This window comes from Hemitrygon akajei, chromosome 2 (assembly GCF_048418815.1).
Source record: "Hemitrygon akajei chromosome 2, sHemAka1.3, whole genome shotgun sequence".
Lineage (NCBI taxonomy): Eukaryota > Metazoa > Chordata > Chondrichthyes > Myliobatiformes > Dasyatidae > Hemitrygon > Hemitrygon akajei.
The window spans coordinates 122,644,290-122,670,213 of record NC_133125.1 but is presented as its reverse complement, the minus strand read 5'-3'; positions in this window follow the sequence as shown (position 1 = coordinate 122,670,213).

The following is a 25,924-nucleotide window of genomic DNA, read 5'->3' as shown; positions in this document are numbered from 1 at the left end:
AAAAGAATCTCAGGGTTGTATGTGGTAACACGTTATGTATGGTAATAAAAAAATTACTTTGAACTTTTGAACTTTGAACTTTGAACCTGCCTGCAAATAGGAAACAAAGCAAACAGGCAACTGTTTTACAAATGTCAGTGTACCTGACTGTTCCCACAGCTGATGTCATTGATATTCCATTGAGTCAGTCAAGAGTTAAGGAGCCTTACAAATGTGTGTGACAATAAATAATTCTTGCTTCACAAGTTAGTCTTTGGTTAGTTGTTGTTATTAAAACTTATTTACAATGCAGAGCTTTATATTAATGTGTGCTAATGAATTTAAAAGGAACATACAATCTTAATGAAAAAGAATCACATTGGCCTTCATAAATCAATGTATTGAGTACAGGAGATGGGATGTTGTGTTGAAGTTTTATAAGACATTGGTAAGGCCTAATTTGGAGTATTTTGTGCAGTTTTGGTCACCTACCTACAGGAAAGATGTAAATAAGATGCAAAGAGTACTGAGAAAATTTAAAGGACATCGCCGGGTCTGGAAAAGCTGAGTTACAAGAAAAGATTGACTAGTTTAGGACTTTATTCCTTAGAATGTAGAAGTTTGAGAGGAGATTTCATAGAGGTATATGTAATTACGAGGGTTATAGGTAGGGTAAATGCAAGCAGACTTTTTCTGCTGAGGTTAGATGGAACTACAACCAGAGGTCATGGCTTAAGGGTGAAAGGTAAAAAGTTTAAGGGGAACGTTAGGAGAAGCTTTCTTAACTCAGAGGGTCATTAGAGTGTGGAATCAGCTGCCAGCACAAGTGGTGCATGTAAGCTCAATTTCAACGTTTAAGCAATGTCTTGATAGGTACATTGATAGTAGGGATATGGAGGGCTATGGTCCTGGAACAGGTCAATGGGAGTAAACAGTTCAAATGCTTTCGGCAAGGACTAGAAACATAGAACCATAGAACACTACAACTAGATGAGCCAAAAGGCCTGCTTGTGTCCTGTACTTCTCTACAACTCTATGACTCTATATATGATCACTTTTCTTGTGCTAGAATTGTTTGATACAGTAAAATAATTTGTTAGTATTTAAACAACATTCTTAATCATATGCATGGTATCACATCCTCTGGTGTTAAAACTGTTCATTACGTGACATGTCGTACAATATAGGGAATCATGGTCTTTCCTGGCAAATTTTTCTGCAAAAGTGATTTGTCATTGCCTTCTTCTGGGCAGTGTCTTTACAAGATGGGTGACCCCAGCCATTATCAATACTCTTCAGAGATTGTCTGTCTGCCATTTACAATCATATAACCAAGACTTTGATACACACCAGATGCTCATGTGACCATTCACCACCTGCTCCCATGAGTTCACATTACCCTGATTGGGGGGGGGGGGGGGGTGGGCAGCGTGTGCTGAGCCAGTGCTTCACTTTAACCAATGGTGACCTGCAGGCTAGTGGAGGGAAAGAGCGTTTTACACCTCCTTTGGTAGTGAGGTATCTCCATTTTGTCACCTGATCTGCTGTTACAAACTGTGCAAAGAAGGCCTAATTTTCAGGCTGTTTGTATGTTTATTCCAAGTATGACAATAAAAATAAACATGTGCTTCATGATTTACTGAGAAATTTAAGACCCTAGTTTTGCGATAACAATCCATTCAGAATTAATTTATTTGTCAGTAAATCTGTGACCCTAAAAAGACTCGATTTCTCTTGTCTTGTGAGTATCTGGACAGAACAATTTTCAGGGTAAATCTTCAGCACAATCTCTTGGCACATTTAAGAGGAGCAATCTACAGTCGTAATGGTAGAACATAGACATTGAATGGATCTAGGTATCTTCCAAATTTATGCACCTCCTCCTTTAAAGCTTTTCCCCTCTTTTAACACCATTCATACTAGTATACACCCACAGTATGAGGGGCAGGTAAGTAATATGAAATAGAATAATGAATAGCAGTGAAAAACTATTCATGCTTTATTCCTCAGAATACTGCACATGACCATAATCAACTTGTTTCTTAGTTACCCTTCATAGTGATAGTGCAGCAAAAAAAGATTGTTAACTCCTGGACTTCATTGACATACAAATAATCCAACACCCAAATCTCACTGCGCTGATTTAGACTTCTTTTAAAATATATATGGAAATCTAATGCTAGAAACAGTAAAAATTACATGAAATTGGCCTTTGTAAGACTCAACTGGATTACCATTCATATTCTTTATATGTTACTGTGCAGCAATGTGATTGACTTCTAACTAATTGCTTAGTGACACAGAAAGCAGTTCAGTTGTACCACAACAGATTTCAGGCCATTCTAGGATTGTCTGCACAGCAAGAATACATATATAAAACAAAATCATCATCATCAAAAAAACAAAATATATACCACAGAAATTATTGGAGTTTGTGGGCAGTTTTCTTTGACATAAAGGATGGTCAGTATCACTTAACTGAAGGCAATACAAGTGAATCTACAGATGCTGGAAATAAATAAAAACACAAAATGCTGGCAGAACTCAGCAGGCCAGACAGCACCTATGGGAGGAGGTAGTGATGACGTTTCGGGCCGAAACCCTTCATCAGGAGCTCATAGATGCCGTCTGGCCTGCTGAGTTCTGCTAGCATTTTGTGTTTTTATCGCTTAACTGAAGAAGGGTCTCAGCCCACAATGTCGACTGTTTATTCATTTCCTTCGATGCACTGACATTTTGAGGTCCCCCAGCATTTTGTGTACGTCACTTAACTTTTGATTACACAATGTGACTAGAACGCCTTATTTTATCGCTCATTTCAATGACATATCCTCAAGGGAAAATACTATGATATTGAGAATTTGATTATTTCTTTAGAGATGTTACTAACAATAACCCTTTGAACTGGGCTGACATGTCACAGAATACTCTGATACTGTCAACCTTTATGCATGATATTCCTCTCTTTCTCATTTTCATCCCACTGGTAATGTTCAAAAGTTCAAAATTCAAAGTAAATACGCTATCGAAGTATCTATATGTCACCATATCAGGGATCCTACCCTGAGATTCATTTTCTTCCAGATATTCACAATAGAATAAAGAAATACAATAGAAACAATAAGACACTACACACAAAGAAAGAGTGACAAGCAACCAACATGCGAAAGAAGATGAACTGTGCAAATACAATAACAATAATAAGTAAGATAATATGTGTTGTAGAATCTTGAAAGTGAATCCATAGGTTGCGGAATGAGTTAAGTTTTGAGGTGAGGGAAGTTATTTATCCACGCTGGTTCAGGAATCTGATGGTTGAAGGGTAGTAACTGTTTCTGAGACTAGAGATGTAGGGCCTAAAGCTCCTGTGCCTCCTCCCAGATGGCAGCAGTGCGAAGAGAGCATGGGCTAATGCATCCCCTATGAGCTTAACCAATGTTCGAACTATGATCTGTATTTCTGCCCATTATCTCTCACTACTATGCACCAACTGTCAACTGTCCATCACCTTTACCAGGCCGGATCACATCTGAACTCTATTTCCAAATCATTTGCAGATCCCGACACTTCAATCATTCAAAGGTTTCAAAGTACATTTAATATCAAAGCATGCATGCTGTATACAACCCTGAGATTCGTTTTCCACAGACAGCCACAAAACAAAGAAAACCATGGAAATCATTTAAAGAAAAGCATCAATGTGTGTAAAAAGAACAAATCACACAAACGGCAAAAAAAGTGTGAAAGGCACAGAATACAAAACAATAAATCACAAAGATATCGAAAGAGTCAAGGCATAAATTCAGTTCTGTTTAATCCAGTGCTGCGTCTCTCACTATCTGTAGGCCCTGGTCTTATATTGCAGCATTGCACTTATTTTGACGCTGAGCCATTCTTACTGAACTCTCCTCCCAGAAATCAAAGTCCCTTGAAAATGCCAAGCTTGTTTGGTATTTCAGATCTCCTTGTGTTATCACTGCAATGCAATCGAACATACGTGGGATTTTCTGTGTTATTGAATTTTGCAGCAACAAGCTCTTGAGCAGGTTGATCAACCTACCACATCACAACAGTTTAAAAACATCTTTACCAAAAAGGTTTAATTTCTGAGGATGACAAAGATCAATTTTATTTTATCTGTGCAGAATCCTTTCAATCATTGTTGCAGCATCTAACTGTATCTCAACCATTTTCTGAGACTGCACTCTGACATTGAAATATTGAATCACACAAATACAAATAATTTCCAAAATTGAATTTTGCTAGTTTACTCTTTGCCCCATTTGCATAACGTTATTTAAATTTATGTTCTAAAATACACATTTTCCATTCCATTTGCACTTCTCTTACATTTGCGTTTTTCTTTAAGTTCATCTCCCCGAGGCCTTCTTTCCTGAATGAAAGTTCTATTTTTTCCAGTGTTTCAGATTCAGAACAATCAACACAATGAATCTTTTTCATCTGAGAGGTTAATCCATAACTTGAATGTGCAACCTTACACATCACAGGCAATTTGGTTGAATGTTGATCATCGCAGCCTGCTGACTCTCGTCTTTGATATTCCTCATTGGTGATACTCAAAGCATTGCAGGTTGTGGATCATGTAACAGCATGTTAATGCCACAAGCCTTCAGTCTGAGAAGTTGGAGTTACAGGTATTGAACCGATGCTTATTTCAACAGAATTATGCTGTATGTGGGGATTTATATTCCAAAGAATCCACAGTATCTTCAACTATAGTAAAGACAAATCTCAAGGGAAACTTTAAAAATCCATACAACGAAACACTTAAACTAACGTGAAATCTGTAATGTTTACTTACAACATAAGCTGTCATCCTCCAATATCAGTTTCGTGATTATTCACTTTATTGGTAGTAAATTTATATTAGTAAATTCTTCATATCTTCTTGAAATGACTTTTAAAAATAACCATTAAATAGTATATTTCATGTTTTTATTTGTTGCAACTTGTTTGCCATTGTTTTGATTGTGCATTTCAGTCATCTACTTGATCTACATTAATATTGCACTAATATAGGTCAGGTTATGCTTGAGATGGCTAGCAACCTTCAGTCTTCAAATATTAACTTGGATACTTCAATATTCACCATGAGATAGCATCTGTGTTTAATATCAACAGTTATTGGTAGCACACTTCCTTATTTTGTTTAATTCATCCTGTATTATCTAATTTTGCTTTATGTTGTCCTATCCATCCTAATATAGCTTGCACTGAGATTCTGAATCCAATTTATTTAAAAAAGTATCAATTGCACTCTGGCTTAACTACCCCAGTAATCCTTAATTGATTTTCTGGCCAGAACCCACATTTTTTTCAAAATCCCTAGTTACACTCTATATTCCCAGATAACCGTTTTTATATGATCCTAGGTCAACTGCATTTTGGAGGCCTAACGGTATAATTTCAGACTATTTACCAGATTGCATTTTATTTCCTTATGGAAGTCACAAAGGTCAGCAACTTCACCTTTCAAATTTGTTTACAGGATAAAACCTCCTTTGCACCAAAACTTTCAACAATTTTTTCTGCACAGTTGGATTCAGCTAACTGTTCAATGGGGACAGTCTTCTCCTATATCATGTGAGAACATTTAAGCAAAAACTTGATCTTCTTTCCAAGTTGAACATGTTGCTCCTTTCAGAAATTTATCCTGGGGCTTCAGTGTATATATTTTCAGATGCACAGAGACAAAGATATCAAAAACATGCAACATATCTTGGCAAAATCTGCACGAACTTCATCCTCTCATCCAAAATGCAAGGAATCAAACCATAGTTGCCAATTTAATGTCATCTCCAATTTCTTATCCCATCTTATCAAATGATAGTTATCATTCTACAGCCTACAATCATCCACCTTATTGTCAATATCTCTACCAACGCCTTCCAGGGCATCAATTAGGCACTGATACGTTATGCAGCCAGACAGAATTATAACTAAACCAATACTACCCTTACCAAATTTCCATGCGTGCCATGTGTCTGCCAAGATAATTCTTCATGGTCAGTCACTTGGAATGGATTTGTTTCCATTCTGGCTCTGTTGGTAGAATGGCCCTCACAAGCTTTAGCTTAGATTCTGTTTGTTAAGGCCTGCTTAGAAATTGGCTTGATATTTATCTGAATTGCTTATATAACTAGTTTGACATTTACTAAATTGCTTCCTAGGTCATCTTTCATTATTTTTCTTCGGATTCAGACTAACCTTCCTAACCCTTTCCACACCATATGCTGACAATGTCATTGGTATTCTCTATTATACTTTTAACTTCTTCCATCTTCTCAAATATCAGTCTGATCAGATGTCCAACCCACAATGTCCCAACACCAATGCTACCCTTTCACTTGATGTTGTTCCTCCCCTTGAAAATGCCTGTAGATAGATAGATAGATAGATAGATAGATAGATAGATAGATAGATAGATAGATAGATAGATAGATACTTTATTCATCCCCATGGGGAAATTCAACATTTTTTCCAATGTCCCATACACTTGTTGTAGCAAAACTAATTACATACAATACTTAATTCAGTAAAAAATATGATATACATCTAAATCACTATCTCAAAAAGCATTAATAATAGCTTTTAAAAAGTTCTTAAGTCCTGGCGGTAGAATTGTAAAGCCTAATGGCATTGGGGAGTATTGACCTCTTCATCCTGTCTGAGGAGCATTGCATCGATAGTAACCTGTCGCTGAAACTGCTTCTCTGTCTCTGGATGGTGCTATGTAGAGGATGTTCAGAGTTATCCATAATTGACCGTAGCCTACTCAGCGCCCTTCGCTCAGCTACCGATGTTAAACTCTCCAGTACTTTGCCCACGACAGAGCCTGCCTTCCTTACCAGCTTATTAAGACGTGAGGCGTCCCTCTTCTTAATGCTGCCTCCCCAACACGCCACCACAAAGAAGAGGGCGCTCTCCACAACTGACCTATAGAACATCTTCAGCATCTCACTACAGATATTGAATGACGCCAACCTTCTAAAGAAGTACAGTCGACTCTGTGCCTTCCTGCACAAGGCATCTGTGTTGGCAATCCAGTCTAGCTTCTCGTCTAACTGTACTCCCAGATACTTGTAGGTCTTAACCTGCTCCACACATTCTCCATTAATGATCACTGGCTCCATATGAGGCCTAGATCTCCTAAAGTCCACCACCATCTTGTCTCCAGATCAAATCTTCCTACATGCTCTGGTTTTCTCTAACACCATCTCTGTTCCGCAATCTGGCTACCTAATTTCCTCTACAAGTTCTGCAATGGGGAAGCTGGAATAAAATTATTTTGTGCTCTTTTGTACGTGCAATGTCCTTTCTATTGAACATGTCTTGAGTTTTGCATGGAACAGGCTATTTGAATTTGGCACAGTATTGATATACTGTAGGTCTCCCCAACACCAACATTTTAATGAAATATTTCTCAGCCATATTTATTTCTGGACAAAAATAGACCCTATATGTTAGATAGATATTAAGTCCCAGCTTTTGGCAATGAAGCTGTATAAGCTGTCACTATAAACTCTAGCATGATCTTATTGGTCTTTTGATAATTTACTTTTGTGTCTCAGTTAATTAATTAACTAAAGGAACTAATTCCCATATTTTGCCATTCCAGTTAATTAAGCTAACAGGGTAACTTGTCTGATTAATTCATTATGCCAATAATTTCAAATGCCAAAAGGTGACCATGACTTTGCAAAGCAAAGGCAACATTGAAATCATCTTCATGAATTAGTTGGAAGATCATTCCAGTCAAATCAAGATACAAGGAAAATGGAAAGGAAAATGGAAGGGAAAATTGCTTGCAGCAACATCATGGGCATGTAAGTACAAAAATATAAGTTACACAGTACAAAACAATAAAGATGAACATACAAGTCCAAAGCAAGATATTAGTGCAAAAATAACACTATCTGCGCCAAGTCCAGAGTAGTGCCCAGTGGCAGCAGTAAGAAGAGGGCAAGGCCTGAGTTGGGGGAGGGGAATCTTTGAAGCAGCTCATCCTGCAGGTCGTGTCAATGGTGGAGACGGCTGTGTCTACGATGCAACAGAATATGTCCATGATTCTCTACAGCCTCTTGCATTCCTGTGCAATGGTATTGCTGTTCCAGACCATGATTTATCTTGAATGAAATTTTGGATGATGACATAAATTTTTGAGCCAAGACTTTAGCTATTGCTGGCAAGTTTTCTACCTTAGAAAGTCAATCAGAGTTGCATTTAAAACTGATGGTCATCAAATTAAAACTGATATAATGCAATCCTGCTATATTGTTTTTGTTTTACTTGATTCAAGGTTTTGCATTGACAATTACACTTGCATAGCTTGGATAGTTAACTTTAAGTTGCAGTCTGGTGGTATTATTGATTTCAGTTCATCTGTCAGTCAGCTTTTCAATAGGCAAATGGATAGACATTGCCAACAACCACTCATGGGGAATAAGAAACTGAGAATGGGTGAGTTCCTTCACACTTGAGGGAGCGTTTCAATCTTAATTAAGAAGCCATGTAAATTAGATTCTTAAGACAGCTTTTCACAATATTTCCAACAGAATGTTTTTATGTATACATAATGAATTCTGTGTTGGTGAAACAGGGAAAGCTGTCACTTTTAACAGTAGTAGAGAATTAATGAGGCATTGTGAGAAAGAATACCCAAGCTGTCGGCCAAATGGTTATATCCTAATTCTAATAGCATTAAATTAATGGTGCCACATAATAATCGCAGTTCAAAGATCAGCTTAGCATTCCTATGTGCTTGGTGATGGGAAATACATAAAGAAAGCAGGAGAGAGAAAGATAGTGAATCAAAATGTCAGGTTTATAATCTGTATATTAAATATGCTTCATATTTTTAGAACTAGAGTTTCAAACTTGGTCACATGCAGTAAGTAAGTAAGCAAAGTAAAGTCATTGCAAGTGACTTTTTGGATTTGGGCGTTGGATCTATATTCTCTGGAGCTGTAAGAAATCAGAAGTGAACTCATTGCAACATTAAAGATTTTGAGGAATTTGACCAGCTGTGAGAATGCATTCTCAGGTAAGGAACCTACAGTGGCATGCAAAAGTTTGGCCACCCCTGGTCAAAATTTCTGTTACTGTGAACAGCTAAGCGAGTAAAAGATGACCTGATTTCCAAAACTCATAAAGTTAAAGATGGCACATTTCTTTATTATTTTTTAAGCAAGATTACTTTTTTATTTCCATCTTTTACAGTTTCAAAATAACAAAAAAGGAAAAGGGCCCGAAGCAAAAGTTTGGGCATCCTGAATGGTTGGTACATAGTAACAACCCCTTTGGCAAGTATCACAGCTTGTAAATGCTTTCTGTAGCCAGCTAAGAGTCTTTCAATTCTTGTTTGGGGGATTTTCACCCATTCTTCCTTGCAAAAGGCTTCTAGTCCTTTGAGATACTTGGGCCGTCTTGCATGCACTGCTCTCTTGAGGTCTATCCACAGACTTTCGATGATGTTTAGATCGGGGGACTGTGAGGGCATGACAAAAACTTCAGCTTGCGCCTCTTGAGGTAGTCCATTGTGGATTTTGAGGTGTATTTAGGATTGTTATCCTGTTATAGAAGCAATCCTCTTTTCATCTTCAGCTTTTTTACAGTCAGTTTGATGTTTGTATGTATTTAAACATATATGTATTTATACATAAACATTATGTATTTTTTACAGTCAGTGTGATGTATTTAATTGAAATCATTCTTCCCTCTACCATTGAAATGTTCCCCGTGCCACTGGCTGCAACACAAACCCAAAGCATGATTGATCCACCCCCATGCTTAACAGTTGGACAGGTGTTCTTTTCATGAAGTTCTGCACCCTTTTTACTCCAAATATGCCTTTGCTCATTGCGGCCAAAAAGTTCCATTTTAACTTCATCAGTCCACAGGACTTGTTTACAAAATGCATCGGGCTTGTTTAGACATTCCTTTGCAAACTTCTGATGCTGAATTTGTGTTGAGGCTGCAGGAAAGGTTTTCTGATGACTCTTCCATGAAGGTCATACTTGTATAGGTGTTGCTGCACAGTAGGACAGTGCACCACCACTCCAGAGTCCGCCAAATCTTCCTGAAGTTCTTTTGCAGTCAAATGGGGGTTTTGATTTGCCTTTCTAGCAATCCTATGAACAGTTCTCTCAGAAAGTTCACCTGGTCTTCCAGACCTCAACTTGAGCTCCATTGTTCCTGTTAACTGCCATTTCTTAATTACATTACGAACTGAGGAAACGGCTACCTGTAAACACTTTGCTATCTTCTTATAGCCTTCTCCTGCTTTGTGGGCATCAATTATTTTAATTTTCAGAGTGCTAGGCAGCTGCTTAGAGGAGCCCATGGCTGTTGATCGCTGGGACAAAGTTGGAGGAGTCAGAGCATTTATAAAGCTTTAAAATTTGCATGACCTGGCCTTTCCTAATGATGGCTGTGAAAAAGCCATAGTCCTAACAAGCTAATTCAGGTCTGAGACCTTGGTAAATGTTATCTGAGAGCTCAAATCTCTTGGGTTGCCCAAACTTTTGCATGGTGCTCCATTCCATTTTTTTTTCACTCTAAAATTGTCCAAAACAAAAATAATACACTAATCTTGCTTAAAATGTTGAAAAGAATGTTTCATCTTTAACGCTATAATTTTTGGAGATTAGTACATCTTCAACTCACTTAACTATTCACAGTAACAGAAATTTTGATCGGGGTGCCCTAACTTTTGCATGCCACTGTATAGAGCCAAGGACATAATCTCAAACTAAGGTATCACCTAGATAACTTAGAATTCAGTTGAGGAGGGTTTTATTCAACATTTCAGGGGTTGAGTCCCTTTGGAATTTTCCATTGCAATAACCAAATAACTAGTTTATTCAAAGCTAAGATGCGTAAGGTTTTGGGCAACAGGGAAATCAAGGCTTATGGGATCAAACAGGCCAATTGGACTAAAGCCAAAAAACAGACCAGCTATGATTTTAATGAATGGATGTAGATCAGAGGAGCCATTTGACAATTCCTGAGAGCATTCCTGGCATTCTGTCTCTCAAAATTGACTCCACTGATTTTAACTTGTGTAGTGTAGAAGGTTGCCAAATGATACAGTGAGGTGTAGATTATTTGTAAATATGGGCAGAGTAATAGCAGATGGAAATTAATCTGAGCAAGTGTGAGATGTTGCATTTTGGGAGATCAACTGTGAAGGGAAAGTGCAGGATATGGCAGGATATATTGTACAGAGGGATGTTGGGCTCCAAGTCTACAGAAATTGGCTGAACAAGCAAATATAGTTTATAACAGTGATTCCCAACAGGGGCAGTTACGTATCCTGAAGGGGTTTAAGTGAAATAGAAGTTATCAGTGAGCATTCAGAATTCTTGGGGGCATGCTAAGTGGCACCTTAGTTTGAGGCACAAGACCTGTCCGACTGTTAGTTGAGCAGGAACTTCCTAAAAAAGGGATGGAACACAGGAAGAACCATAACTCTGCAGGTGGTAAGCACTCGTCATCACCACACATCTGAAAATTGGCAATCTCCTCTGACCTTAGCAACCAAACAGACATTATTGGGGATACATAAAATAGCAACCAGGGAGCCCAACAATTCCCCTTGACTCACGGCACAGATCAAGTTCATGCAGTTTAATAGTTAGTAAGTCAAGTACACCATCGCTACTTTCTCTACAGATCTACAGAAAACAGGTCACACAATGATACAGCATTGGCCAGAATCAAACGGTGAAACAGAGCCAAACAATGAACCTGCCGATCCCAAGGTGTTAAAAGTGACTTCGGCTTCATATATGCGGTCAAGAACCAGCTTTGGAGATTATAAGACCTTCATTGATTGGTCAATCATGCTCACTGGAATAGTATAAAGGTAGCTTGCCAAAATCTGGCTCTATCCCGACTACCATTCAGATTTCAACCTGAATTCTTGTCAATATACTTTTCGCTGTTGTGATTGTCTTTATCTTCACCTTGCCATTCCTTTGTGTGCTACTACCATCAATCCATTTGTGTCAACCCACTGCCGGTGTCAACAAATGATAGGCCTTCCCAGTGTTTTATTTTAAATTAGCCCCATTACTGATGGATAAGTATGTACAGTTTGATCTCTATGAGTCTGAAGCTGATGAAACCTTGAATCCTAATCCTGCTAAGAAAGAGAAACAACAGAAAGTGCATCAGTACAATGTTACATACTTGAAGAATGATTTTATTCCATTCCTGTCATATCAGCAATACCCCATTTGTCTTAGTTATAGAACTGTACCATGTAATGAAGCTATGAAACCATCAAGATTGCAGGAACACTTTTGTAAAAGACATCCTGAAAAAGTTACTTAAGGCATTACTGAGTTCCAGAAAATGAAAGAAGAATTTGAAAAGTGCTGCACACTTGAGTGATTTTTGAGGAAAGCTAAAATGACCTTGATAGTGGTCTCACTGCTTCTTATAACATTTCCAAAATAACAGCAAAGTATGGAATATCTCATACATTTGCTAGAACATTAATAATTCCTGCTGTATCAGAAGTGCTCACCACTGTTCTCAAAATGGACACCAGTATTTTAAAATACAGTCCTCTGAGTAATAATTCTGTAGCCCATCGTATTGACTAAATGAGTATCAACTATGCAAGACAATGAAGCATTGCTAATGGCATATTACGGTTTCTCAAAAAAGGGAAAGTTTATGAAGAGATTCTCTTTCGTAAAAAATTTAAAATAAATATCATAGAGAATCAAACTACAATAAGCTCAAAACGTATATTGAGGATAATAGTATTCTGATTAGAAACATGATTTCTTGTGCAACAGATGGAACACTGTATATGACAGGCCATCATGAGGGTAAAGCGGCATTTATGAAAAATAAATTCCAAGTCTGTTTGCAATCCATTGTGTAATTCATCATCAACATCTCTCAGCCAAAAACCTCAGCCAGTGACATTCTTCAAGTGGGACTCTTTTAACATCTGCAATCAACAAAATTAAAGCTCATCCATTAAATAGCAGAATATTTCATTAATTATGTTAAGTTAATGATGAAGAGTTTGAACGCTTGTTTCTTTACACTGAAGTGCATTGGCTGTCAAAAGGCTGCCGCTTAAAATGTTTCTTTGACCTTTTTGACACTGTGGTTGAATTTTTGCTCAAGGTCGGCAAGAGATGAGGAAACAAGACTAAACTTCTACATGGACATACGATATACTTAGCCAATCTGTATAACAAAATGAACATTCTAAATTTGAAACTGCATGGTGAGAACTTATGTTTATTCCAGGCAAAAAGTGCAGTGTCCACTTTTATCAGAACATTGGAAATATATAAGTAAAATATTGGGAAAAAAATGTTCTCACAGTTTCCCTGCATGGAAATTATGGCACTCTCTTTTACAGACGGTAATTTGCAGGAGTACTGCTTACACCTGAAGTCACTGAAGAAGGACTTTGAGAAACAATTCAAGGATTTGAACAATCTGAAAATTCTGTGCTGGGTAGTTAATGCATTTCTTTGCAAGGTGGAAGAACAGGAAGAGAGCATGCAAGAAGAAATTATTGAAATTCAAAATGAGCAACAAGCAAAAATGCTTTCAAAAATGTCAGCTTTTGTGGTATGTGGCTACACTGTCATATATAGTTTCCTGTTTTTTGGAGAAAAGCCAAACTGCATTTCAATGCATTTCCATCTTCCTACCTTGTTGAAAGAGGCTTCAGTGTAGTGAACCACATACTCAAAAAGAACAGAAACCACTTGGACACTGTTACACTAGTGGACTCAAGGCTTTTGCTGTCACAACTTGAATCAGATATTTCAACCCTTGCTAAAAACCATCAAGTTTAAGGATCACGTTGACATCAAAGCAGCTGGACAGAGCACAGGTATTGTATAAGCCAGATTTAAAGACAAATAAAAATTTAAAGCAGATTAATTTTCATCATGTTAGCATATGGTAGACATGTTTTTACACTATGGCCGTGCCAGAAAGTATATTGTGTCTAATAGGTGTTTTGGGAAGTATAAAAAATGCTTTAGGGGAGCATTGGGCTAAAAAAAGGTTGGGAAACATTGGGTAATAAGGAGAGGCTGGATAAAGAGGTTTTTTCTTGTCACTGGAATGGCTGAGGGAAACCTGATAGAAATATATAAAATTGATGGAGCAGATAGGCAGTATTTCCTACCCCCCCTACCTCACGACCACAAGGTCAGAATGTCTAATGCTAGAAAGGTATGCATTGAAGGTGAGAGGGAGTAAGTTCAAGGAAGATATGCAGGGCCAAGTTTTTTTTAAACAGAGAGTAGTGCGTTTCTGAAATGCACTACTATGGGTCATATTGGAGACAGTTATAGTTGACGTATTTAGGAGGTTTTTACATAGGAAAATGAATTGAAGAGAATTTAGTAATATGGACCATGTGCAGGCAGAAGGAATTAGATGCTATCAGCTTAATTAGTTTGGTGCAATATCATGTGCTTGAGGACCTGTTCCTATGCTGTACAGTTGATCTCCCAAAGTGCAACATCTCACGTTTGCCCATATTAATCACCATCTGCCATTTCTCTATCCATATTTGCAAATAATCTTTACCTCATTGTATCCTTTGGCAAACTTCTACACTATGCACAACTTAAAATCAATTTGGTCAACTTTGAGTGACTGAATGTAGGGACATTCAGTAAAACCATTGCTGGTCTGTTTTTTGGCTTTAATCTCATTTGTCTGCCTGATTCCTTAAGCCTTGACTCCCATCTTGTCCAATATCTTATGCATCTTCTACTTGAATAAACATAATAACTCGTGCTCATTGCAGCAGAAAATCCAAAGATTGGCAACCCCTGAAATGTAGAGCAAAATTCTTTCCATAAATTCTATAGGAGGCATATGATGTTATGCAATGCATGGAGACACACTTTCAGATATTTCCACATCTCTTCCTGCATCCTGCAGCAACACCAAATAACTTTACAAATAGTCACTTAAGGAAGAATCCACCATAAATGCATTAACAACTAACCTGTAGCTGGCACATGACTCCTTTCAATAGTGCTGTCATTGTTCCTCCTTCCTGGGGACCTTTGTGGAGTTTAGATAGGATACCTGCAGAATTTCTGACCATCAAAGTGGCAGAACTGCCTGTCATTAGGTATATCATGTTAATTTACATCTTAACAAAATACCTGGAATAACTTGCAACAACAGATGCATGCATGCATAACAGCATTATCTGGAACAATCTTTGGGCATCCAAAGCTCCAAAAAATATGAAGAAGGGATTATGTCCACCATCTCCAATTCACAGCCAAGGGGAAATAGAAAATAATTCAACCATACCTCATGGTCTTTTACCATATTACACCTTATCAATCATTTAAGTGACAACCATCTGCAATCTTTTATTAACCCTCTTTATTCCAATTTCAAGTTTCAACCAAGTGGGAGAGGCTTACAGAAACCTTGCAAACTCAATATGTTGGAATAAAGGATCATAGAATAACAGTTAAGATATGTAGAAAAGTCTAGTTTTAAAGTAAATATTAAAGTGTGAAAGAAAATGACTTGCATTTATTGTGTTTCATAATTTTCTCTGGACATTTTAGAGTGAACTACAGTTTATTAAGTATGTTTCAAGTCTGGTCACTTTAGCAATGTACAGAACACTACAGGCAATTCATCCGGCAAGGTCATTCAGAGAGTAACACAATAATCACCAGGCAATCAGATTTTCAGTTGTTGGTTGAGTTATTAACATTGACAGAGCATCCAAATTAACTTTCTGCTCATCTTTCAATGTGTAACATTGGATCTTTTACTCTTTTACCTAGGAGGCTTCAAATCCTTTACTTTAATCTCCATTTTGAAATACAGCATTGCTAACAGGGAAATTCTCCTTCACTATTGACCGAATATGTCAGCCTCGATTTGCTGATTGATCACCAGAGTGCAAATTGAATCCACAGCCTTCTATTTCACAGGCAAAGATGCATATCACAATTAACACCGAACAGTAGAATACGGTAGAGTACAGCACAATACGGGCCCTTCAGCCCATGATGTTTGTCGTACTTTAACCTACTTTTTAATCAATCTAACCCAGCCTTTTTCAACCTTTTTTTGCCTGGAGAAACCCTTGAAATAATTTTCAGGTCTCAGTGAACCCTGGCATAAAAATTATAACTACAGCTCATGGTATGTTAGCTGAATCAGTAAGGTAGATATAATAATCCAAAAATAATTGTAATTGAGTAGAGAATGAGTTTTTACCCAGCCTTTCTTGAAAAAAAGTAGTTAAGCTTAGCTTGTCTTTCTTGAAGTTAATCTCTTTCTTTCCATTTCATAAATTTTTAAAACTCTTGATAAATTTCTGTTTTCAATAAGGATTGAGGCTTTCTGATATCGTTCCTTATTCTGAAGCCTAAACAGCAGTGAAAACATTTCAAGATCTCCTTTTGCAACAGAGATTCAGTTTCCTTTTAAATCCAAGAATCTTATCATATGAAGTCAAAAAATTTTCTACAGGGCCTTTCAGAGACTTGTGTAGTTGATACATATGATGAAAAATGCCTGCTAAGTAGGCTAGTTTCTGCAGCCATTCTTCATCTTCAAAGTACTTAGCAATATCTGGCTAACTAGTTTTCTTGAAAGTACTCCAGTGATTCACCTTTCAGCTCAAACACCCTGCTGAAAACTCTTCCTCTGCTAAGGCACAGTATTTCTGTATGCAGCAGGAGATGTGCGTGCTCTTTAGCCAGGTATTCAGTTTTTAAACATTCATGAATGAACTGGTCTTTGTTTAATAAAGTTAACCAAGTTTGTATCATCATACAGGACTTCCTTCACTTCACCTCAAAGAGTTGTTGACATCAGCACCTATGTTGTGAAAGCAGCGTGTTGTGACAATGTCAGGAATTTCTTTTTACTTTCTAAGAGAAACAAAACCTATCATAGAGCCAACCACTGATGAGGCACCATCAGTACAGATGCCAGCACAGTTCCAGGTATGAAGAGAAAACATTAAATATGTCTTGGTCTTTGCTTGTTTCAAGCAGCTCTTTCAAAAAGAGAAAGTTTTCTTGAATTCCACCATTATTTACAAACCTTACAAATACTGCAACAGACATTTTATTAATGAAATCTGTTGATTCATCAATCAGGATAGAGAAGCTGGTGCTTTTCCAGTTTATCACACAAAACCTCTTCAGCATCACGTGACATGGCATCAATACGTGGACTTATTGTTGTCATGGTTCCGGTTGGCCGTTCCCCTTTTTTCCCAATTATGCCCCAATTTCACTCAATTGCTGCTAGCTACCCAATTACTGTACATCTGGCTTTCATCAGAGAATGGGAAATAAATACGATGGCGACTCTATCACAGGTTGCCAGTTCATTGGTCAATTCTGGTGTGATACTTCATTCCCTGTTCTGATTAGAACTGATAGTTCTAAGTTCCGCTCTAGTTTCTAGAGAGTCCCTATGAATCCCATCTCCTTGTCAAGATCCCTCTGGTTTCCTGCTCTACGTTCAGGTCTACGCCAGCCTCCACAACTGAGTCAACGTGCCAGTGTCCTGCACTTGGGTTCTCCTCCGTCGCCCTCGTGTAACAATTGTACTGTTTGAGAGTGAAACCTTTTCAATTCCTCATAATGCATCTTGTCAATATACGGGTTAATAAAATATACAAAAGAACAGGATAATAAATAACTAAATGGGGACATAGCAAAAATACAAGAACTTCAACATACAATTCACTTCTAACCTACACAATCTACCTTTTGCAATGTTTACAACAGCAGCAAAGTGGCAGGCCATCTGCTGAGTCACAGTGTGTAAAACTTCCTTCTTTAGTATGAACATTCCCCTCTAACTTTCTACTAGTAGAGTTTGTTCACTCCTGTAAGTCAGCCAGTGGCACATAAGGGGAAGTTGGGAAAGGTAATACGGGAGGGAGGGGCTGACGTCACAGCCCAGATTGGGCGAGTCCATTCAGTGCTTGGAAAATGTACTTCATCGGCCCACTGTGCTCCTCTCCATGCAACACAGCACATATCATCAACCTAACATCCTCCCCTCCGTGCAATACAGCACATATCATCAGCCTAACATCCTCCCCTCCGTGCAATACAGCACATATCATCAGCCTAACATCCTCCCCTCCGTGCAATACAGCACATGTCATCAGCCTAACATCCTCCCCTCCGTGCAATACAACACTTGTCATCAGCCTAACATCCTCCCCTCCGTGCAATACAACACTTGTCATCAGCCTAACATCCTCCCCTCCGTGCAATACAACACTTGTCATCAGCCTAACATCCTCCCCTCCGTGCAATACAACACTTGTCATCAGCCTAACATCCTCCCCTCCGTGCAATACAACACTTGTCATCAGCCTAACATCCTCCCCTCCGTGCAATACAGCACATATCATCAGCCTAACATCCTCCCCTCCATGCAATACAACACTTATCATCAGCCTAACATCCTCCTCTCCATGCAATACAGCACATATCATCAGCCTAACATCCTCCCCTCAATGCAATACAACACTTGTCATCAGCCTAACATCCTCCCCTCCGTGCAATACAGCACATATCATCAGCCTAACATCCTCCCCTCCCTGCAATACAGCACATATCATCAGCCTAACATCCTCCCCTCCGTGCAATACAACACTTATCATCAGCCTAATATCCTCCCCTCCATGCAATACAGCACATATCATCAGCCTAACATCCTCCCCTCCGTGCAATACAGCACATATCATCAGCCTAACATCCTCCCCTCCCTGCAATACAGCACATATCATCAGCCTAACATCCTCCCCTCCGTGCAATACAGCACATATCATCAGCCTAACATCCTCCCCTCCATGCAATACAACACTTATCATCAGCCTAACATCCTCCTCTCCATGCAATACAGCACATATCATCAGCCTAACATCCTCCCCTCAATGCAATACAACACTTGTCATCAGCCTAACATCCTCCCCTCCGTGCAATACAGCACATATCATCAGCCTAACATCCTCCCCTCCCTGCAATACAGCACATATCATCAGCCTAACATCCTCCCCTCCGTGCAATACAGCACATATCATCAGCCTAACATCCTCCCCTCCGTGCAATACAACACTTATCATCAGCCTAACATCCTCCCCTCCGTGCAATACAGCACATATCATCAGCCTAACATCCTCCCCTCCGTGCAATACAGCACATATCATCAGCCTAACATCCTCCCCTCCGTGCAATACAGCACATATCATCAGCCTAACATCCTCCCCTCCGTGCAATAAAGCACATATCATCAGCCTAACATCCTCCCCTCCATGCAATACAGCACATATCATCAGCCTAACATCCTCCCCTCCGTGCAATACAACACTTATCATCAGCCTAACATCCTCCCCTCCGTGCAATACAGCACATATCATCAGCCTAACATCCTCCCCTCCGTGCAATACAACACTTATCATCAGCCTAACATCCTCCCCTCCGTGCAATACAGCGCTCAACCGTTATCAATAGTCTCCACTATCTCGCGTCAAAAACTGAGAATGAACTCAAACAATTAAACACGGACATACCGTGCACTGCCATACTGGGCTGAGGGACCTCAAACGAGGATGCTAATGGGGCTGCCTGGTCACTGTCCACCTCTGTGAGTGCTCGCATCACACATTATATGCTGTTCAAAAAACAACGTTTAATTTCTTTAATCAAGATCTCTTGTGGAACCCCTTGCGACCTCTTGTGGAACCTGAAGGTTCCGCGGTAGTCCAGCTGAGAAACCCTGATCTGACTCTTTCCTCCTACTCAGCTGATAACCCTCCATTTTACATTCATCCATGTGACTGTATTGAGAATTTCTGAAATATCCCTATTGCATCATCCTTTACCCCAGCAGCGCATTCCAGTCACTCTCTGTGTGAGAAAAAATCGCCCCTAAACTTTCTTCCACTCATCTTAAATGAATGTCCCCTGGTATTATTTCTGCTGCCCTGAAAAAAAGGTTTGCCTGCCCATTCTGTTTATGCCTGTCATAATCTTTTGCACATCTATTAAATCACTTCTCGTGCTGCTGCACTTCAAAGAGAAATGACATAGCCTGCTCAAGTTTTCTGCATAAGATACAGTTATATCATTAAGTGCTATATCGTAAGTTCATATGTTCTTTACACTGTTATTTCTGATTAGGTTGTTGCACAACAATATGTTACAACTGAAGCAACAAAGTATTACCTAATTCTGATATAATGAAACTAACGATTCGGAAGTACTTCAGACAAGACTACCCTAGCCAGGAAAGAGGTGGCTGAAAGTTAATGGACAATCGGACTCAGGAGAAAATCTGGGGATCTAGAGCAACAGCAACTCCCTCAACTCTGAGCACATCATAATTTACTTGTGCAAATTCTGTCTCAATGTGTCAAACTAGCAAATATTCCTTGTCAGCATTGACATCTGTTCCCTTGTTAAAGAGAGAAATACCAAGAAATATATTCCACCCAAATAAGGTGTTATTTTCATTTTAGTAGCAGGATGCAAATGTTTCATTATTCAAGATCACCTCTAAATTTTATTAGCTACTTTTTATGATGAGGAAGATCATAGGAAAAATTAACACTAGATGAATAATTTCAAAGTATACTTCTTTTGAGTTTTGGGTGCTTGGAACATCATGTAGTGTTATGCTATTAAAGACATGATTTACTAGATGGTGAAAAAGAATGTTTTGACTCCCCTCTACCATCACCCTCCTTTGTCTGGTGGAACTGGTCCTAACACTCAACAATTTCCCTTTCAGCTCCTCCCACTTTCTCCAGACCTAAGGTGTAGAGATAGGCACCTGCATGGGCCCCAGCAACGGCTGATTTTTTTGTTGGCTATATGGAACATTCACTGGAAAATTCTTTCTGTGCTACATTGACAACTGCACTACTGCTGCTCGATGCACCCATGCTGAACTTATCAATTTTACCAGCTTTGCCTCCAACCTCCACCCTGTCTTAAATTCATTAAGTTCATTTTAGACACCTCTCTCCTCTTTTTGTCTACACACCTTGGGACAAATTGTCTGCTGATATCTTTAATAAATCCACAGACTTTTACAGCAATCTTGACTATACTTTTTCCTACCCTATCTCCTGTAAAAATACCTTTCTGTTTTCTCAGTTCCTTTATCTCCATCACATCTGTTCCCAGAATGAGGCTTTCCTTTGCAAAACATCGGAATGTCCTCCTTCTCCAAAGAGTGATTTCTCTTCCTCCGCCATTAACGTTGCCCTCATGCACATCTCCTCCATTTCCGAAAATCCACACTCACGCCATCTTTCTGCTGTCTTAATAGGAATAGTTCCTCTTGCCCTTCCCTTCCACCTTATAAGCCACTGTATCCAACACATAATTCTCTGAAATTTCTTCCATTTTCAATAAGATCCTACCATCAAAAATGTACTTACCTTCCCCCATCTCTCTGCTTTCCACAGGGATGACTACCTCCATGATTCCTTTGTCCATTCATCACTCCCCATTAATTTTCCTCCTGGCACATATCACTGGAAATGAAAGAATGAGACCATTCTCAGGTTGGAGGAAAAACACCTCATATTCTCTCTGGGTAGCTCCAATCTGATGGCATGAAGATTAATTTCTCTAACTTTCATCTTCCATTCCCTGCTCTGCTCCTCTCTTGTCTCTTCTTTTCTCCTCACCTGCCTATCACTTCCCCCTGGTGGCCCAACTTTTTCCCTTGCTCCCATAGTCCACTCTCCTGTCTTATCACATTCCTTCTTCTCCAAGTACTATTCCTTTTCCACCTATCACCTCCCAGCTTCTTACTTCATTCCCCCTCACCCATTCACCTGGCTTCACCTATCATTTTCCATCTTCTACTGCTTCCATTCTTCCCATCTTCTTATTCTGACTTCTTCCACCTTCATTTCCAGGCCTGACAAAAAGACACAGTCCAAAAATTAGAGGGACCAGCCTGACCTGCTGAGCATTTTTTTAATGTGTTATTCTGGATTTCCAGTATCTGCAGAATTTCTTGTGTAATTGCTTCATTTTGAAGTTTATCATCATAATATAATCAACATCAAGGACAATTATGTACTTGATATTTCAGTAATATTTGAGCAATATTGTAAATACAATGCATTGAGGGTTATATGTAAGGGTATGTGAATGGTATACTGTACATCATCACGTCAACATGTCTCAAGGCTGTACCGCGCTAAAAGTAAAAACAAAACTAGGACATGTGTCTTCCAGATCTGTGTTTTTTTTTCTTTCAATTAGTTTTATATTTTGGAGTTACAAAACAAAACTTAGACCATTTGCCTTCCATGGCCACATTTGTATCACTGTCAAAACATAATTGAAACAATAACTGAAGATACTTAAAGAGGACAGAAATAAATATATTCATGCTAACAGTATTTCTTCTTGACATAAATAGCAAGTGTAAATTACAGACTCAAAATTTTACCATGATTGACTTGAAAAATGAATGGCATTTTGAACTCATTACTGGGAACTGAATAAAAATGCAGATTCCTATAAATGCAATGCTCCTCAGACAGGATGAAGAGGTCAATACTCCCCAATGCCATTAGGCTTTACAATTCTACCGCCAGGACTTAAGAACTTTTTAAAAGCTGTTATTAATGCTTTTTGAGATAGTGATTTAGATGCATATCATATTTTTTACTGAGTTAAGTATTGTATGTAATTAGTTTTGCTACAACAAGTGTATGGGACATTGGAAAAGAGTTGAATTTCCCTATGGGGATGAATAAAGTATCTATCTATCTATCTATCTATCTATCTAAATTCCTAAATTTATTCCTAAATTTTCCCTTTTGTTTATGATGTAGCAGCAGCCTGATCCTGCGGCAGCTCACTCACCTTTGGACCCCACTGGACACTCAGTTCTCACTTGTGGCTCCAAGTCGCTGTTTGCATGCAACAGTGGCCACACCCCAGTATACAGCTTCGAAAGGCGGGCTAAACCAGATGTGAATAGCTGGCAGCCATACCCAGGAGAGGTAGGGACAAACTTGTCTTAACATGCAAAGTCACCTTTGGCGGACTGGGTGGATGAGATCCACAGTGAGATCCAATGGCTAAGAAGGAGGTACTGCAACATTCTGTGGAGAGTGAAGGGCAAGACAAGGTGTAGAAGATATCATGGTCATCAACTGCAAACAAGGAAGACCACAGTTTGTGACCTTGTTCATACCAGTGGATATCAAATTCAAAAGAATGAAACTGTCCCAGTGCAATGGCTTTTCCACTTTAAAATCTCTCTTGCAGAGTTCTCCAGTTATCATTGGACATGATGGACAACCACCACAACAGCAGGAGCCTAACTCTGAGAACAATTTTATTATCCCCTTTGATGATTTATTTGCCCTTGCATTCTCTTTGATTTTCCTATCAACATCGCCCTGGTTCTCTTGCCACTCATCAGGTTAGGTGTAATTTACAGTACCCAATTAACTAGCATATCCATTGGCCTTCTGAAGCTTTCCATTGACATGCAGATGTTTTCCACCAACCATCCAATGTTACAAGTCACATCGTAGCATTATACTTCCAAGCAGAGGGGTGTCCACAAGCAACGACTATGACTCAGGCAACAGAATCTAAGGCCCTACCTATATTAAATTGGCATAGCCAATTAAACAGTCTTCTCTGCTCCTCTCAAATGCTTTTAGTGATCAAAGCAGTTGTAAACTGAGCAAAAGCTTTTACATTTTGAGAAAGTGATCAAAACATTGCATGATGAATAAATAATATTTACACTTTAACATTTAACTAAAATAAATTAATTAGAAATGATTATAGTAATTAAAACAAAATTCAAATCAGAACGCATGCACGCATATTTGCTCACCTTGTAATGAAAGTCATTGATGCCATTTATATGAATGAACCTCTCACATCACTGGCTACAAAATGTCCTTTGACATAGTGGGGATCTAGAATCTGAACAAAAGCACCAGCATCTGACCTACAAACCTGTTCCATCTTATTCTTATTATACACTCCCTTGAAATCACAAATGACTACAGGTGACTCTAGTTTTGTGGGTTTAGATATGCATTTTAGGAACCGAGACTCGAAGGAATCCACAGATAGGGAAGAATTAGTTGAAGGTGTATGCTGTTCGAGATCTTATAAGATGGTCTCTCCTTCTGATGTTTATGCAGGACATCTGATTGCTCTCAATGCATGAGAAAGTTTCCAATGCCATCTCAGATATTCCAAATGCACTTTCAGCAGTCGTGGACCAAAGATTCCCAGGAGTTAATGTAAAAGTTGTTTTTTTCATTACAAGCTTTGAATACATGCTACATACTTCTTTTAGGCCTGCTTAGTAACATTTTCCCACAATGGAGATCAGAAATTAAACTTCTATTTAAAGAATCTTGTGTCAGGCATATGGCCAAAATGGCTTGCCCTGGATGATCAGGAAAATGTAACCGCCGGTCCAATACTAGGAAGTTGGCTTTGAAGAGGACAGTGAAGTTGGTTTGCTGGTCATTCCAATGAAGTTGGGGGATGTTGAGGAGATAGTATTTCTATCAGTACTTGGAAATGCAGTTGTAGGTCAGTCAGATCACAGATGCATTCTGCCTAGGATCACTGCTGCCCAATAGACCATTAGTCTGATACTAATTCTTTTTGTTTAATTGACTAAATATCATACTGACACATTGATAATGGTAAATTTATTGATAGCATTGTCTTCACTGAGTTGTGGCTAATGAAATACAGGAAGTGGTCCATGTTTTTCAGGACCTCATCCTGACGCTTTATTTTCTAGGATGGAATGGGGAGGGCTATTAGAGGATTTTTATCTAGTAGATATTAAGTGGAAATATATACATGGTTTTGTGGAAGAATATATATTGGCTTGAACTTTAGCCTCTGAGCAAGTGTAAATGCATCACCGGTATACTGCAGGTGAAGTACTGAGGTATGGGTAACTTTTATTTTGAACTGTGTTGGACCTGAATTTAATAATTTCTCTCTAGTTCTGAAGATTAGATATACTCCTGAAGGAAAATTACTTGAGGTGAACTTTGCAACAAGGAAGATTGAGAAAATCAGTTCGGCAGCCTTGTTGGACTCCAACTTTCCCTGAGAATGGTTCTGTTGGATGTCCATTGGTTAATATCATAGTTCAAATTCAGAAGTAGATGAATTTCTCTAGGCAGTCAAAATTCAGAGAAATGTTCCATGATCCCTTATGATTGATGGAGCCCAAGCCTTTAGTAGTTTGCAAGATGCCATTTATAGTAACTGGTGTTAATCTTTGTTCATTGAAGATCATGACTGCTTTACCCCAGATGGAGAGAATTCACCCTGTGACTTGGAGAAGAAAGGTAGTGAAAATGATGTTCCATGCTGCAGACAACAAGGAGATCACTCTGCAAATGCCACAAGTGGAGTTAAGTGCACCACTTTCTTGGTGCACCAGACATCTACTTACCAGCTGAGGGGATGTTAAGATTGTGAATGTGTAACTGAAGCTCATCCCACAAGCACTGAGACAACTTGCTTTTGATGTCTTGCTCTTTTAAAGCTGGATTAAGACTTTTGTAGCCTCTGATCACCAAGGAATTGCAGCAGGGTTGGGCTGCAGTTGCATAGATTCACACCAAGTGTGCTTTACCCTCCAGTACATGTATTACATCCAGCTGAAACCTCCCAATGGAGTAATCAGATCGCAATTTGTACAATACCAACCACTACAAAGTTTCTAGTTGGGTGTAACCCTTTCAAGTGGCTCCAAACCTAAGGAATGGAATTCTCATCACTGTGCTAATCGTGTGCTGATAATTGAATTCATATTGAAAAGGTCACTTTAGTCATAACCTTTTTTGTTTTACATCATTACCTTGTACTCACATAAATCC